The sequence below is a fragment of the Numida meleagris genome, chromosome 14, assembly GCF_002078875.1.
Source record: "Numida meleagris isolate 19003 breed g44 Domestic line chromosome 14, NumMel1.0, whole genome shotgun sequence".
Classification (NCBI taxonomy): Eukaryota; Metazoa; Chordata; class Aves; order Galliformes; family Numididae; genus Numida; species Numida meleagris.
In genome coordinates, this window is record NC_034422.1 from 2,186,039 (window position 1) to 2,200,141 (window position 14,103).

A 14,103-nucleotide genomic window follows, 5' to 3' on the forward strand; every position below is an offset into this window, starting at 1 on the left:
AGGCTCCACCTGGTGACCAGTACCTATACCCCCATGGACCAGAAAAGCTGCCTTTTCCTATGCATTGGATCTCATATTAAATTTCTGAGGGTTTGGAAGAAGCAGAACTGTACTGCTCTCTTCCACCTTATTTCCCAGTTTTCTATGCTGCTCAGAAGTGAAAGCTGAACCTGTTAACGCTGCTGGCACCATACTCATCTGGCACGTTGAGCAAAAGGAGCAATGAACTCCCATCTTTCTCAGCCCCAAAACTTGGATCTAAGTGAGCGTAATCTGAGGCACAGACAGATGACCTCTCTGCACTGGAAAATAAGCCCTTTCCTTTTCATGCGTTAACTCCTGATTTACATGCTATGACTCAGCCATAAACCCAACTCATAAATGCTGTGTGCATGTACACAAGGGTCGGTTTGAAATCTGTGTTCACTCATAACATTGGGGAGGTTTGCTGCTGGTTCAGACTGGTGATAATGTTACATGCACACTGCTGGGAGGTGGAGTGGATTTTGGGGTTTCCACTCTGTTAGACCCAGATCCAGCAGGTTTCCTACGCCCTGCAGGTGTCGGGTGAATTCCAGTTCAGTCTCCATTTCTCCTGACTGCTGCTGAAACAATCAGTCTGAAACAATGAGTCAAAGCTCATGGAGTTTCCACTGTGGTCTTTGGGAAAAACCCTTAGAAAGGGGTTATTTTTGTCCTGGTTGAGTGCTTTCACTTAAGTACAGAACCATAAGGATACTAGAAAACAGTAAAGTTCTGCTCTGGCTCTCATTTGGAGCTTGACTAATTTTACAGCTGGGCTCCAAAGAGATTGCATCTGTGTGCAGCTGTCTGTCTGGGAGGATTTTGAAGCTGCATAATGCTCAGGTGAGGCAGCACCCTGGTTGTGTGGGATGGGGAAGGCTTTCTCATTTCCACAGACAAGTCAGGTGTTTCCTTTTTGCAGAGGGCAACTGATTCTGCAGGAAGATGGTGGATGTCTGTGGATGTTGAAGGACAGAGTAATTACAGAAGCTACAGAGTGTTTCCACTAAGCTGAACGATGAGCTGCAAGGGCTTTGGGGTCAGGCTCGGTGGGCTCCCGTAAGCAGCTGGCAGTGTAAGAATGGGATGGAAATAAATAAGGTATTGTGTGCAGATTTAGTGAAGTGGTGGAAAGACAACTCACCTGCTGCATTTGTGGCAGGTGAATAAAAGAAAAAGCCTTTAGAAAGAGAGAGAGGTCCGTTTTTTGTTGTTTTTTCTTCCCCTCCTGTGAGGGAGAGACTAAATCAGAAGCCTGCACCTTTCATGGAAGGCAATCAAGCTCTTTTTTCACCAAACATTTGGATGTCAACATGAGCAGCTTGAGCCTATGTAAGATTATAGACTTTTTCGTGTGTCAGTCAAAATATCCTGGGGAGAAAAATGTCACATTCTTCCTCTGTGTTACTGGCACTCATGTTTTGTAAAACACATAGCTTTTTATTTAAAATAGATCTGCTGATATAAAAACTGAACACAAAATATCAGGAAGTTGGCTGGTCTCTAAAAGGGATGCCTGCTGAGAATGTAAAATTAATTTGCTGCATGTGAAAAACGCTAGCTGTGGGGACAGATGACAGAGGTGTCTGAAAGAGAATAGCATGGATATAGTTCCTGCATCTCGCCAGGCAAAACCGTCCATTTGTGTTCACAAAAGGCTGTTTCTAGGGTTAAGCTGGTAATCTGCTTTTTATTCCTTTTACACTTGCTTTCTCCTTTCCCAGCCTCCTTTTTTTTTTTTTTTTCCTTCCAGCTCAAAGCATTTCTGCATCTCTTCTGGTAGAACTGCCAACAGGTGTATCCCAGGGTCTCAGCTTTGCCAATGGCAGGTGCCTCACCTGCTGAATAATATCATTCTCTGTGAGATGCTCAGGCTCTTTAGGGAACCTCTTGATCCGGGTTTCCCCAGAAGCAGAACTCTGCTGTCAGGTCTCAGTTATGTAGGTATATTCTTGGGGTGAAGTACTCATTCCCCTGGTTAAATATAGTAAAGTAAACTTAAGACTAAGAGCAAGGAAAATTGCATCTGTCTTACTGTTTTCCAAAGAAGAACTCTTAAATTCTCTTGGAATTTGAGCTGCACGCTTCAGTCTCTCTCTACTATTAATAACAGTGAGGTCCAAAGGAGAGGTACCAGGAGATCTGAGCAATAGTTTCATGGTCCTTAAGGTTTCTTGGTTCAACTGAAAATAGCTTCAAATTGATTGTTAAATCAGGGAGCGTGGGTGTAGCTCATTCCATTATAATCCCCACAAATTGCTTTGTAATCGAAAGCTTTTGTTCCAGTGTCAAGTGGTTAAGCACCAAGTAAGAAGATCTATTTTACAAGACCAGACAAGATCTGACAGACAGCGGAAACTTAACTTTCAACAAATATAACAATCAACATGAGAGAACCAAAAGGTCCTCATTAAGCGCTGCTGTTTTTAATTAATTGGTCCTTCAGATTTACTTCTTTAAAGCTGCTAACAGCCTTAAGCCTTTCCTAGATTAATTACAAAAGACGAGCAAATCACAATAATTAGTTTAGCCTCAGGCTCTTGCTAGGCCTCTGACCTACGTGTGTAGGTTTGCTCCATGCAGAGTAGACAAGGGGAAGCAATTTGCCTTCTTGTCGTGTTTCTGAATCAGAATTTCTGGCAGGAAGTAGGTTTTTTTTTTTTTTCTTTTTTCTTTGGTTGTTGAAAAGTGTAATTTTCCTGTCCCTAATATATTCTTGTCACTTAGTTTAAAACGATCCCTCTGCTGTAATGACTCCCACTTGGGCTGGAAACCCTCCTTCACCAACAACAGCTCAGTCAGTGATGATGACTTTCAAGGCTTGTAATTCTTGGCTTATGGGGCCTACAGACTCAGGGAAGTATCATTAAAAATGAATCATGCTGCTCCCCTGGGGATGTGCCTGCTTCCCGGGATGCGCATTAATATGAATCCATCACCCCTGCCTTGCCGCAGAGGGCTGCTAAGTCAACAGAGCAATGTAAGAATGAATTTTAGAGGAACACATGTGTACCTATTCATACTGAGAGAGGGTGACTTTCTGACTGTGTCTGTAAGAGGCAGGCATCCTTGCACCCAGAAGCTGGTGCTCTTCAGGTCTCTTCCTGTCTCATCTGTGCTTTCATCCATAACTCTGCAGACCTTTGGGGTCACTGACATTCCCTTCGTTCATAATGCAAATCTTCACATCTCAACTAATCCCTCTGATTTCAGTGAATCTGTTTACAGTGTGATGGGAAAGTATGCAGACCTTTGTCTAGAAATGTGTGCCTCAGTTTCCTTACATGTAAAATGCGTGCAGTACCATCCCTTGGAGAGTAGTTACGTGTCTTGACTTGTTCATTCTGTAAATTGCTTTGAGATCCGAGGTTGATGGGGAGATAAGGGAAAATTATAGCTGTTTGTGCTCTTGATTAGATAATCATCTACTTAATTTCCTGTGAGTTCAATGAGACTTATCAAGGCACCTAAGGATTATGCTAAACTGTGGTTTAAGAAGTGACATCATCAACGTGCTGTGCTGTCTGACAAAATCAAGCATAACCATGGATAACCACCGATAAATGTTATTCTAGGACTTCTGTACTCACCGGTGTGTCCCTCCGTGGGGCTGTGCTGGGGTGTGAAGGTGGGAGCAGGGCTGGCTGCTCCCCGGCACTGCTTTCTGCAACGTCTGCCCTGCAGACAAGGGTTTCCAACTGCTCTGAAACCTGTTAGCCCAGAAACAGAATACAGTTCTGCTGCCAAGAGAGGAGGATCAGCAAAAGGGTATTTTCTAAGTGCTGTACCACTCTGGTAGCGTACCATACTGCTGCTTTTTTCCTCTCTAGCAAGTAAAAGGAGGGGCACCATTTTCATCAGGGGTTTGGGTTCCCACTCCTCACATAGCTGTCCTCTGTCCCAGAGCTGCTGGGTGCAGGTTAAAATGGCATGTTTTTATTTTTAACTATTTGTCCTTAAGATGTCTCCTTTCAAGCCAGAACAAACACACTTACCTCCTGTGTACTGACCTGCTGGGTGTTATGTTCTTGCTACCTGGAAGCCATAGAGTGTCATCAGTTAACTGCTGTGCCTCAGACAAACAGGGAGCTGTTACGCTGGGGTCAATTCCTCCTAGAGGAGGCTTTGCTTGCCTCCCATGCAGTTGGTGTCATGGGTGTCACACTGGTGGTTGGATGCTGGGATGGATATGGAGGCTGGCCTTAAGGAGGAAGCTGGCTGATGCAAGCTCCTCGCTTCCTGCTCCCTTGAGGTGCATGAGGAAGTTTGTAGCCCACATGTCTAACCTGCTTCCCTTGCAACGCTCCAAGGAAAGGAAAAATATCCTTATCTCTCTAAACTGGAAGTGGAGCAGGAAGCAAACAGGGGCCTTCCTCTTCCTCCTCGTTATCTTTCCTTTGTCCCTCTGCAGCCCTAGCTGTCCCTGGGCCCTAACCTCCCACTCCAAGGGCAGGACAGGGCAAGCTGATAAACTGTCTCTGGAACTGCTGAAATTGAGGCAAATCTATAGCAGCTGCAGCTGAGCAGAGATTACCATCTCTGTCCCTGGGAAAACTGTCTTCGTGCCTCTTTAATGTCTCTGGCCAGTGGGCCTAATTCATGGCACCTTCTGGCTGAGTTACTGAACCACCGCAGCCTTGGGATCTTTACTGTTCTTCATTGGACTCTGTCCTCAAAAGCGAGGTCTTTTTCTTCCTGTGTATTACGCTTAATCCTGTTCATGGGATAGCAGCATTCCCACTCACTTCAAAGAGCTGGTCCTGTGTGTTTTCTGTCCTCTGGGAACATGTGCAGTGTGACACAGACAGACTAATAATGCCAAGAGATGCTTTGCTGCAAGTATGCTAATATTGCTTTTGTTAATGGCTCATATTCATAGCTAATTTGAATGCGGTTGGGAAAACAATGTCTGCAAATACTTCCATGGATTTTAAAACAGATCTGTCTGTAGTTTCCAGGCAATTTTTTTTTTTTTTTGCAAGAAGTTGATGTACTTTATCTCAAATTTTGCAAACAGCCTAGAAATGTGACCACTCCCTGAGACCAGGGGTGCAACCCCAGGTCTTTGTATTCTCCCTTGATTCTGTGCTGAAGAAATGCACGAGCATTGGGACACTGTCATCAATTTTGAGCACTGAAGTTAGGAAAGATTTGATGTGTGGTGCAAAAGTCAAATGCAGAAATGAGAGTCATCTTTTGGAGCATTTTTTCAGTATTTGTTTGCTGCTCCTGTCCTAATAGCTGCCCCTCATCGTTTTCAACAACGGACACGCTCAGGCAAGAAATTAGAGAACTCACAACAGCTCCTTTCACTTCTTCTATGAATTGTTGCTGCTATCCAGCATGTGAAACGGGTGCCACAACTGCAGCATGCTGCACTGCCCGGCTCCTGCTCCTTCGGCTGTCCGGGTTTCAGAAGCTCTTAAGTCTTTGGACCATTTGCTTTGTGCTGTGACTTTGCCATCAGGCACTCAGGGTGGGAAGGAGGTGCTGAGAAGTGTATGCAGGGAAAAAAACCAACAGCTAAAACAAGAAAGGATCACTTCTCCAAAACTTTCTAGATAAGAGTTTCCTCTGTTTGAGGAAAGAAATGCCAGATAGCATTATCAAACACTTCAGCAGAGAGAGAAAACAAATTCAGCTGAGAGTCAAAAAGCAATAAAACCCTATAAAACTAAAGCCCCAAGTGGTAACCATGGCAGCACTGCTGGCAAGATGCAACTGACACAAAGGAAGAATGTTTTTTGCATTTTTCCCAAAAAGCAGCGGTTGAAATGCTCTCAGGCAGCAGCTGAGCTCCGGCTCGCGCTCCCACCTTGCTGCTGCAGAGCTGCACCTTCTGGGCACCCCCACAACCAGAGGGGGTTGTGCCTGGGGCACAGAAATGGGAAGATCAGGTCTTTGAGTTATGGATTTAGCAGTAAATGATAACGATTTTTGCCTTTGTATAAGCTACAGTAGAGGGAAAGAAAAAAGCAAAACAAAACCCTTGCCTCATTTCCTGTTGTGTTTTGAGGTTTCTTACCAACACTGAAAACCACAGTTCATTACGGGAAGTTTTAGTGGTCTGTATCTGTCAGTGTTTTAAATCAGTATTTGGCATCAGCAAATGAGACACTTTTCCCTTGAAGTAGGAGGGGAATTTCACCCTTTTGTGTGTTTTGTTTGAGAAACCATGTATTCACATTTCTTGTCAAGTTTCTCATTTATAAGCATTGCAAAAAATCTATACAAACAAAACCAAGAACGATTTGGACAGTTTTCCTGCGAGTTCTATGCATAACACTTTGCCATTGCCCTGCATGCTTGCTATGGGCTTGGGAGCGTGACGGTCGCTGGTCTGCTCTCAGCTCGGCCTTATATTATGGGCTCTTTGTCGAGACATTAGTTTCCAGCTTGTTCTGCAGAGTTATGAGCTTGAGATGCTGGTAAATTTTTATGAAGCTAGTAGGTTTGTATTATATGTCTTCTAGGATGCTGGGTGTGTGATGTGCTCTTTAGATAAAGTACAGCAGTGACAGTGCCTCCTCTGTAGTCTGGACAGCCTAGCAGGTGAATGAAGCAGAAATTCCTTAAGTGAATGAATTAATGGAGAATGCATGTCCCTGTTTACCTTTAGGTTGCTCTCTGCGTGTGCTGGATTTGGAGGCTGTAGCTGGGAGTGCTGTCTGGAGAACACGAGCTTGGAGCAAGGCTGGTTGGATCTGGGAGGATCCACCACCCTCAGGTGGGCTGCTGGCCATCCTAGCAGAGCAGTGCATGGTATGGCCATCCCTTCTGGTCAACTGATGTATGAGCCCTGCAGATGTAGAGGTTTCCATGTGATGCTCACTCACACAGTTTTCCTGCGTTACAGGATTTCTCAACTCTGCCAGCATGGCTCTACCTGGCAGTTCAGGCAAGGAAATGGGGGCAGAGCACCTCTCTGAGCCTGACAGCTTTCACACCTCTCCTCTCACACACACACGCACTGTTTTTTCCAAAATCCTCCTTCTGAAGTAGGAGTTGTTAGTCATGATACAGATCATGAAAATAGTGGCAGCCCTGCTTAGTGCCACTCCATCCACTGGACTGTTGCCCAATTTAGAGAATAAAAGAGATGGATTTATTCTATCTTTATTTGTTGCACAGAGGCAGTGGGGCTAAGCTCCCAAGTACAAATTGGATCTGTCCTCCAGCCTGAGATGAACAGAAACATGGGTGCTGCAGTAAAACAGTATGAGTAGACTCACATTTTGGAGAAAAAGCACTGCTCTTCATTGCATCTGCATTTAACTGTGCTGCAGGCTGAAGTGGCTCTGCTCTGCCTCTCTATGGAGACTGTGGGAGCCCCTGAGCAATGTGCTGCAGCTCTGTGGGCCTGGCCTCAGGTTAGGTGTTTTAAAACAAGGGAGGCATGAAGCAAATGCCCTGCTCAATTCCATGTGCCACCCAGAGCCATTAACTCAGTAGTGTAGGGAGAACTGCGCTTGGGCACTGCCCCCGCCTCTGCTTGCAGAACAAATTAGCAGGAGGTTTAATTAATGAGCATAGCACTTTCCTTATTTCTTTCTCTTTTTATTTTTATTGTTTTTAAGCACAGCACAGGCTACCTGGGCATTGCCCTATGTGGCATTCAAGCTGCACCTTCCTCCTGGGGTGCATGGAGAGCCACACTGAGCTCTGTCTAACCATGGCTAGCACAGGTTTGGACACATATCACACCGTGCTGTTTTCCCTCCTGAAATGGATGTGGCCAGTAACACGGGCACAAGACAAGAGGCTTTAGGAAGGAGGAGGGAAAGGTCACGCTTTCAGCCTTGTGCAGCCTGTGATACTCTTCTTTAATCTCCGTGCTTTAAAAGGCAATAATGCAAAATCATTACGCCTAACGTCCCTTGAAAATGCAGCGGGCTAACAAGGGCAGCAAGTTTGTCAGCTGAAGCTTGTAACGTCCTTGAGTTTTGTGCCAGATAACATGTTGCTATGCCACACGCTGCCAAGGAATCCAAGTACTCCGGGTGAAGGGACACTAAGGATGCCACACAGAAGGCTCCGCATGCTTGCTGTGTTTTTCCATAGCAACAAATACGCCTGATTACAGCACATTCATATGCTCTATATAATGAGTATCCCATAGGAAATTTATAACTGTGCGTGCTGCATCATAATTAGAAATCAGATGCAGGCAAGTGAAGCGAATTCCCCAGCGTGGGATGTCGGGCAGCTCCGCTCTGTGCCCGCAGAGGGTCTGCCCTCTGTTGTTGAACTTTGCAGCTGATCCTGAAATGCTGGTGCTGGCCTTCTTGGCACTGTGTGTGTGTGTGTGTGTGTGTGTGTGTGTTTGAGCAGGGAGAGGTGGTTCAGAGGTTTTTCTTTTTTTTTTTTTTCCTTAAGCAAATGTACCTTCTTCTAGGCTAATTTCTCTTCTGCTCCCCTCTGGTGGGCAGAAATCAAAACCAGCAGCATATAGACTTCAGTTTCATAGGCAAAGCACGCTCTCCTCAGGGGTTTCTGCTGTGGACTGGTCCAATTGTTACTGATGTATTACTTATGATATTCTTAACTACTTCAGACAAATTTACCGACACTCTAATGAAAAACTAAAATACACAGGCATACTTTCAGCCAGGCAAATTTAATAAAGGATTTTATTCACCTGACAAATCTAATCAATTTTCACTAAATAAGGCAACATTCAGCCTCAAGGCTAGGAGTTCACTGTGTGTGCAGTATATCTATCTTTCTGGGTTCAAAAGACTTATGCTTTGTGGCTGGTGCCCTAAACAAGATGTTACCAACAGGTCAAAAGCTGTTTCCTACCGTAGCAATTGTGTTGTGCATTCCTGTTGTTCCATCAGTGATGATAGCTACTAAAGCATCTACTTATATTTGCCATTGGCACCACATTAGGCTTCTTTCTTGCATGACAAGATCTGTTCAGAGTCACATAATGAGATTTTCTTTCTTCTCCATCAACCTGTGTCACTTCAACTTAAGGACAAGCGCTGCCCTTGACCATTGTCCTGAGCCCATAGGTTGTTGCTGTGTCTCTGAGGGCAGAATTTGGTCGTGAGTGGTATGTAGAACCTCAACGGAGAGACCCAAATGTATGCTCTGTCTAATCCCCACACGTGTACGCTGTTTAATGTTTATTTTGCCTTTCTAGTCGAATCAGCTGGCTCAGTGCCAAGAGATAACTTTGCGAGGTCTTGCTGAGCTCACGGCCAGAGGCAGTTTGGTTGTTGTGTGGAGATTTTCCATGCTGAGGTTTATCATGTTGCATCACCTGCTGCTGCAGGGCTATGGAGGGGGTGAACAAGGTGCCCGAATGCAGGTGTTGCATTAGATACCCTACAGCATCTGAGATAATTGTGGAGTTGTCATCTAGGAAGCAGGACACCTGCGTCCTCTTGCAGCAGGTGCACTTAGATGTCAAAATGGCAGTAGATACTTTTTGGGTATTTGAACTGTTCCCCTGTATATAGAAATAACTATTCAACAAATGGGCTAATTCAATTTTGAAACCATACAGCTGACTTTAGGCATAGTAATATTGAAATAAATATGTGGAATTATTTAGAATGGGCCGACAAAAGTTCACGAAGCTTCAAGTTCTCTCTTACTGCACTAAAAGCCAAGAACACGGCAAACCTTGTGCTGCCAAGAAGAGCTGCGCTCTCCCTGTGTGATGACTCTAAGTGATGCTGTTGGTTGTCCTGTGGAGGGGAAGAGTAATTTTCACCCTCAGGTTTCTCATCGCATGGGACCAGTGGGGTCCCTGCTCCTTGACACCAAATCTTGCTGTGATTTATTTTCATGGAGAACATGCAGCTTTAAAAGTTCCTCTCTCCGTGCTCCTGTAAGGACGTGCATTCATTTTCAGGGGATGTCCTTGACTATGGACAACAGAAGGGCAACCAGTGTCCTCCCGCTGAGGTCTGCTCTGCAGCTGGGACAAGTCTATGGGTCTTCTCCAGATCTGCAGCGACTGAGAGATTGTTCTTCTAAGAGCTGCAGACCTGGATTTCCTTTGGAAGTTGTGTCCTTCTCAATAAAGCATGACAGGGAAGGTTGTTAAAGTGGCATCCTGAGTTGGTGCAGGGTGGCAGCATTGACAGACCATATCCTCCATTACTTACCGCAATGCTTATTGGGGCAGCAGAGCAGATTTTTAAGCCATCTACACATGAAACGAGTTTGGTGTAGCAAGAATAGATCAGAGCAGGAAAAGAGAAATGAGTAAGGAGGAGGGGATGGGAAATAGACTGATGTGCCTTTGGCAGGAGGAAAAGGGATGTGTAAAACAGACACAGGAACAGTAGATCAAAGTAGCCCAGCAGGAAGAGCAGAAAGAGCAAACTAGTTATTGCACGAACAAAAATACCATCGTGGATGAGACATGAAGGGAATGACAGGAGGAAAGGAACAGAGATTGAGAGTGAAAAGACACATTTTCTTCTTAGAAAAGAATAGAAAAAGAGTAATAAAGGATAGGAGTGGGAGGTAAAAGGGAATTAGATGAAGAAGAGGAAGGCTGGAAATAAAGACACACTAAAATGGTGTCTGTGTGCCCCCAGGGGAAGAGCAGCAGCAAGATTTATCTTGAAATTCACTCTGGACAGCACATCACAAGGCTCAGCTCATACAGGAGATATTTTTTGGGGTGTAAGAATCCATGTCTGTGTGTTGGGGTGGTGGTTACATGGGATGGCTGCAGGAATGGGACCCCTGGAAGGGGGAGCTGGGGCTTTGGTGTAAGGACAGCATCCAAAGAAGAGTCCTGTGAGCTTCAGTCACCTTTTGGCCAGAATCCCTGTTCCCCCTGTAGGTTCGTGGGGCACTGCTCAGTGGAGCAGCTTGCCTTCTCCCTGCTTATAACCAACATTGTTAGTTTGTTGGCTGCAATAACATTCATTTGAAGCTCTAATGGATATCCATGCAGATAACACGCTAATTTATTATTTTGGCTCAATGAGGTTGCAGGATGAAAAATGATTGAGGAAGACTTTTAATAAAATTCAAAGGGATTTTATAGGTCTCAAGCCAGTTTTAAAATGCAAAGGAAAGCCAAGAGTATTACTTTGTTAACCCACATAATTCTATCCTGCCTAATGAGGTCTGGAGCTAATCTTCAGCACTTTGCCCTGGGATCAGAATTACTGGAGCAGGTAAACGCCGTTAAGTATCGTGCTGCATCTTTGAGTTTTGCTTGTGCTGTGACTTTCTGTTCCTTCCCTCTTATGAACTTTTCATAAAGCTCAGAATAGAGATTACTGTGTAAAAATACAGAACTGGCTTCCTGTAGAGACTTGCATGCAGCAGTCTCTCTGCTGTGCGTTGGCCTGGGGGAGAGAGCACACCTGTTTGCATGTTGCTTCTCCAAGGGCAAGACACCAGGCACTGTGCTGGGCAGACACTTGTGCTACAGGCTCCATTTAGGCAATGTATCTTTTCTTTTTTCTCTTTTTGCTGCTAGAGGTGATCAGTGCAGTTTGACAGAGTCAGTGCCAAGGACAGAAAGTGCAGGTTAAGACTACCAATTACTGCAAACTGGTAGCCACACTTGATCCAGAGGAGTCACGCTAATCTACACCATCTTGAAATCTGCTTCCCATCTGAGAAGCTCTAATCAGCTTTGTCCCTATCAGTAGTATTTCAGCTCAAATCGTGCCACTAAAAACAAAACATTAAAAGGCCAATCTTGTTCAGTGGGCCTTCTCACTGCTCCTGCAGTTCCCTCCTGCCTGTACAGACAGTGCTGAGGCTCATCTGGAGCCGGGTTAAAAACAAACTATTTGGATCCCCGTTCTTAGAGTTCTTAGAACAGCTTGGAGAAGCTCATCTACGTTTCCAGAAAATTACCCTGTTTCACAGCAAGCTCCACTTTGCTGGTTTCACAATGTGTACACACCATAACCAACAGGAAAGCAAAACTAGATGAGTTTAGAGTTAGTTATTACACTTACTAATTTAATACAAGTATGTCCTGTGTTCAGAGCATGTTCTTTGGAATATTTTTTAAGGACAGCAACAAGTTTTTCTGTATAGTTCAAGCAGTGCTTGTCACAGCAACCAGCAGAGCACAGCCACAGACATAGTTTGGGTGCAGGAGACAGTTTTGTGGAACAAACTGACCTAGTGATCCTTTTTGGTCTTATTATTCAGTGATTATAGCACGACCTGGGGAATATCAGCCATAGCCAAAGCAGTAGAGGTTGAGGTGACCACTTAACAGGAAAATGTAGCTTTTAGGGTATAATCTGTTTACAAGCATTTAATTGCAGTAAATGAGCCAGGCAGAAGGTGAAGAAGCTCTAAAACACAGAGGAATAATAAATTGACTCATGTTTATTTAAGCATTTATATCTTCTGAAGCTGGGCTTAGCCTGGGGATACGTGGGTATTAAGATATTTTTGCAAAGCCCCTTCTGCATCCAACTTTTTTCCAGTATTTTAATATTAAAGCCTCTCTCCCTTTCCAATGGGTTCTATGCACTTCTCCACTGTTTTCTTTACTTCTCCTCTGTGACCTCTGCTGTTGAGTTCTGCACATCTCACACCCTCTGTCAACCCCTTCTTTCTATCTTTGTATCAGTGAGAGCTGCTCTTTCAAGCTCGTTTATCCTCTCCCACCTTGCATTAATTTGAGTGCAGAAATTCTTTCTCCATGGCTGAACATGTGAATTGGGATGCATCGCTTTAGGCCAGCTGAAACTGGTACTTTCTGGGAGAGTTCGATTAATTAAATGTATCCCAAAAACAAAATTAATTTTGAGCTAAGATGTAAAATGCTTGACATAAAATGGATTATTTTGTTGAGTTTTACTGCTGATGAGTCCGTATTTAACATTAAACTAAAGTCTAAATTAGTTTTTTTTTTCCTTGCAAAATGTCAACATTTTCATTTGGAAAAATGTCAAAACAGAATGTTCTGACATTTTGGAAAATCTATCTCCTCCCATATCAGTTTTCCTTCCAAAAACCTATCATTAACTTGCTATTCATACAAATAACCTCTTCAGCGGTTTCGGGCCCAATTCTCATAACCCAATCTGATGCAGTGAGGCTGTTCACCTCCTCCTTTTGGTCAGGCTGCTTGTGGGGCTGCAAGCCTGGCCAGGTTTAAGGTCTGCACCATGAACTGAAGGCCAAGTGCCCCTGAGCTGGGTGCAGGAGGGATGTGCTAAATGGGATGAGTGGCCCCATGGCACACTGGGTCAGGTCTTGCATGCATTTAAGTGCTATAGTGGATTTTGCGTAGTTGTATTGGCTTCCCTGCTTTCAGATAACTGTGCAAGATGTATCCTGAACCTGCCTGATGGGCATTAATTGGCCCTGATGACCCACCTGGTGCTCCAGGATTCCATTTCAACTCAGCCCAGAGCTGCCCTCCCTTTGTGATGCTGCTGGGTGCCTCCAGCTCCATCACAACTCTGCCCAGTCTTGGGCTTTACCTGTTAGGAAAGGAGGTATTGTTGTGCTTGTTCCATGAAAGAGGAAAGGGAGCACATTTTCCCAGCTCTAGCAGATTTTAGCAGTTCAGTTGCCTTCTTTTTAATCATTTTTTTAATGGTTGTAGCCCAAAAGTACATTTTCCCCATGATTCTCCTATACCCACAGTTAAGCAGCATTGTTGTGCCTCTCACTCCATTGCACAGTTCCTATTGTGCACAGTTCTTACTGTTTATGGTCTGATTTTTGGGCTGTCCTGTGTAGAGCCAGGACCTAGACTCAGTGATCCTTACAGGTCCTTTCCAACTCGGGATATTCTGTGTTTCTATAATGGAATGATTTGGGTTGGAAAATACCTTAAATCCCACCCAGTTCCAACCCCTTACTGTGGGCTGCATGCCCTTAACTCAGGCTGCTCAGGGTCCATCCATGGCCTCGTGCACCTCCAAGGAAGGGGGACGCACAGCTCTGGGCTGAAGTGCCAGGGCCACACTGCCCTCTTGAGCAGATAATTTCCTTCTAATATCCAATCTAAATCTCCCCTCTTTTCATTTAAAAACATCTTCCCCTTGTCCTATCGCTGTCTGCCCACATCAAAGGGTAGAGATTTCCTAACCCCTCCTGGTGCAGAGCCTATCCTTGTTG

General features: G+C 44.6%; 1 long non-coding RNA gene across 1 annotated transcript in view; it reads left to right on the plus strand.

The window, feature by feature from the left end:
- Positions 729-14,103, plus strand: part of LOC110406609 — a 40,888-nt gene continuing 27,513 nt past the window's right edge. The window contains exons 1-2 of the long non-coding RNA XR_002443520.1: positions 729-867; positions 6,644-6,751. This is a non-coding gene — a long non-coding RNA (uncharacterized LOC110406609). The remainder of the gene's footprint in view (positions 868-6,643; positions 6,752-14,103) is intronic.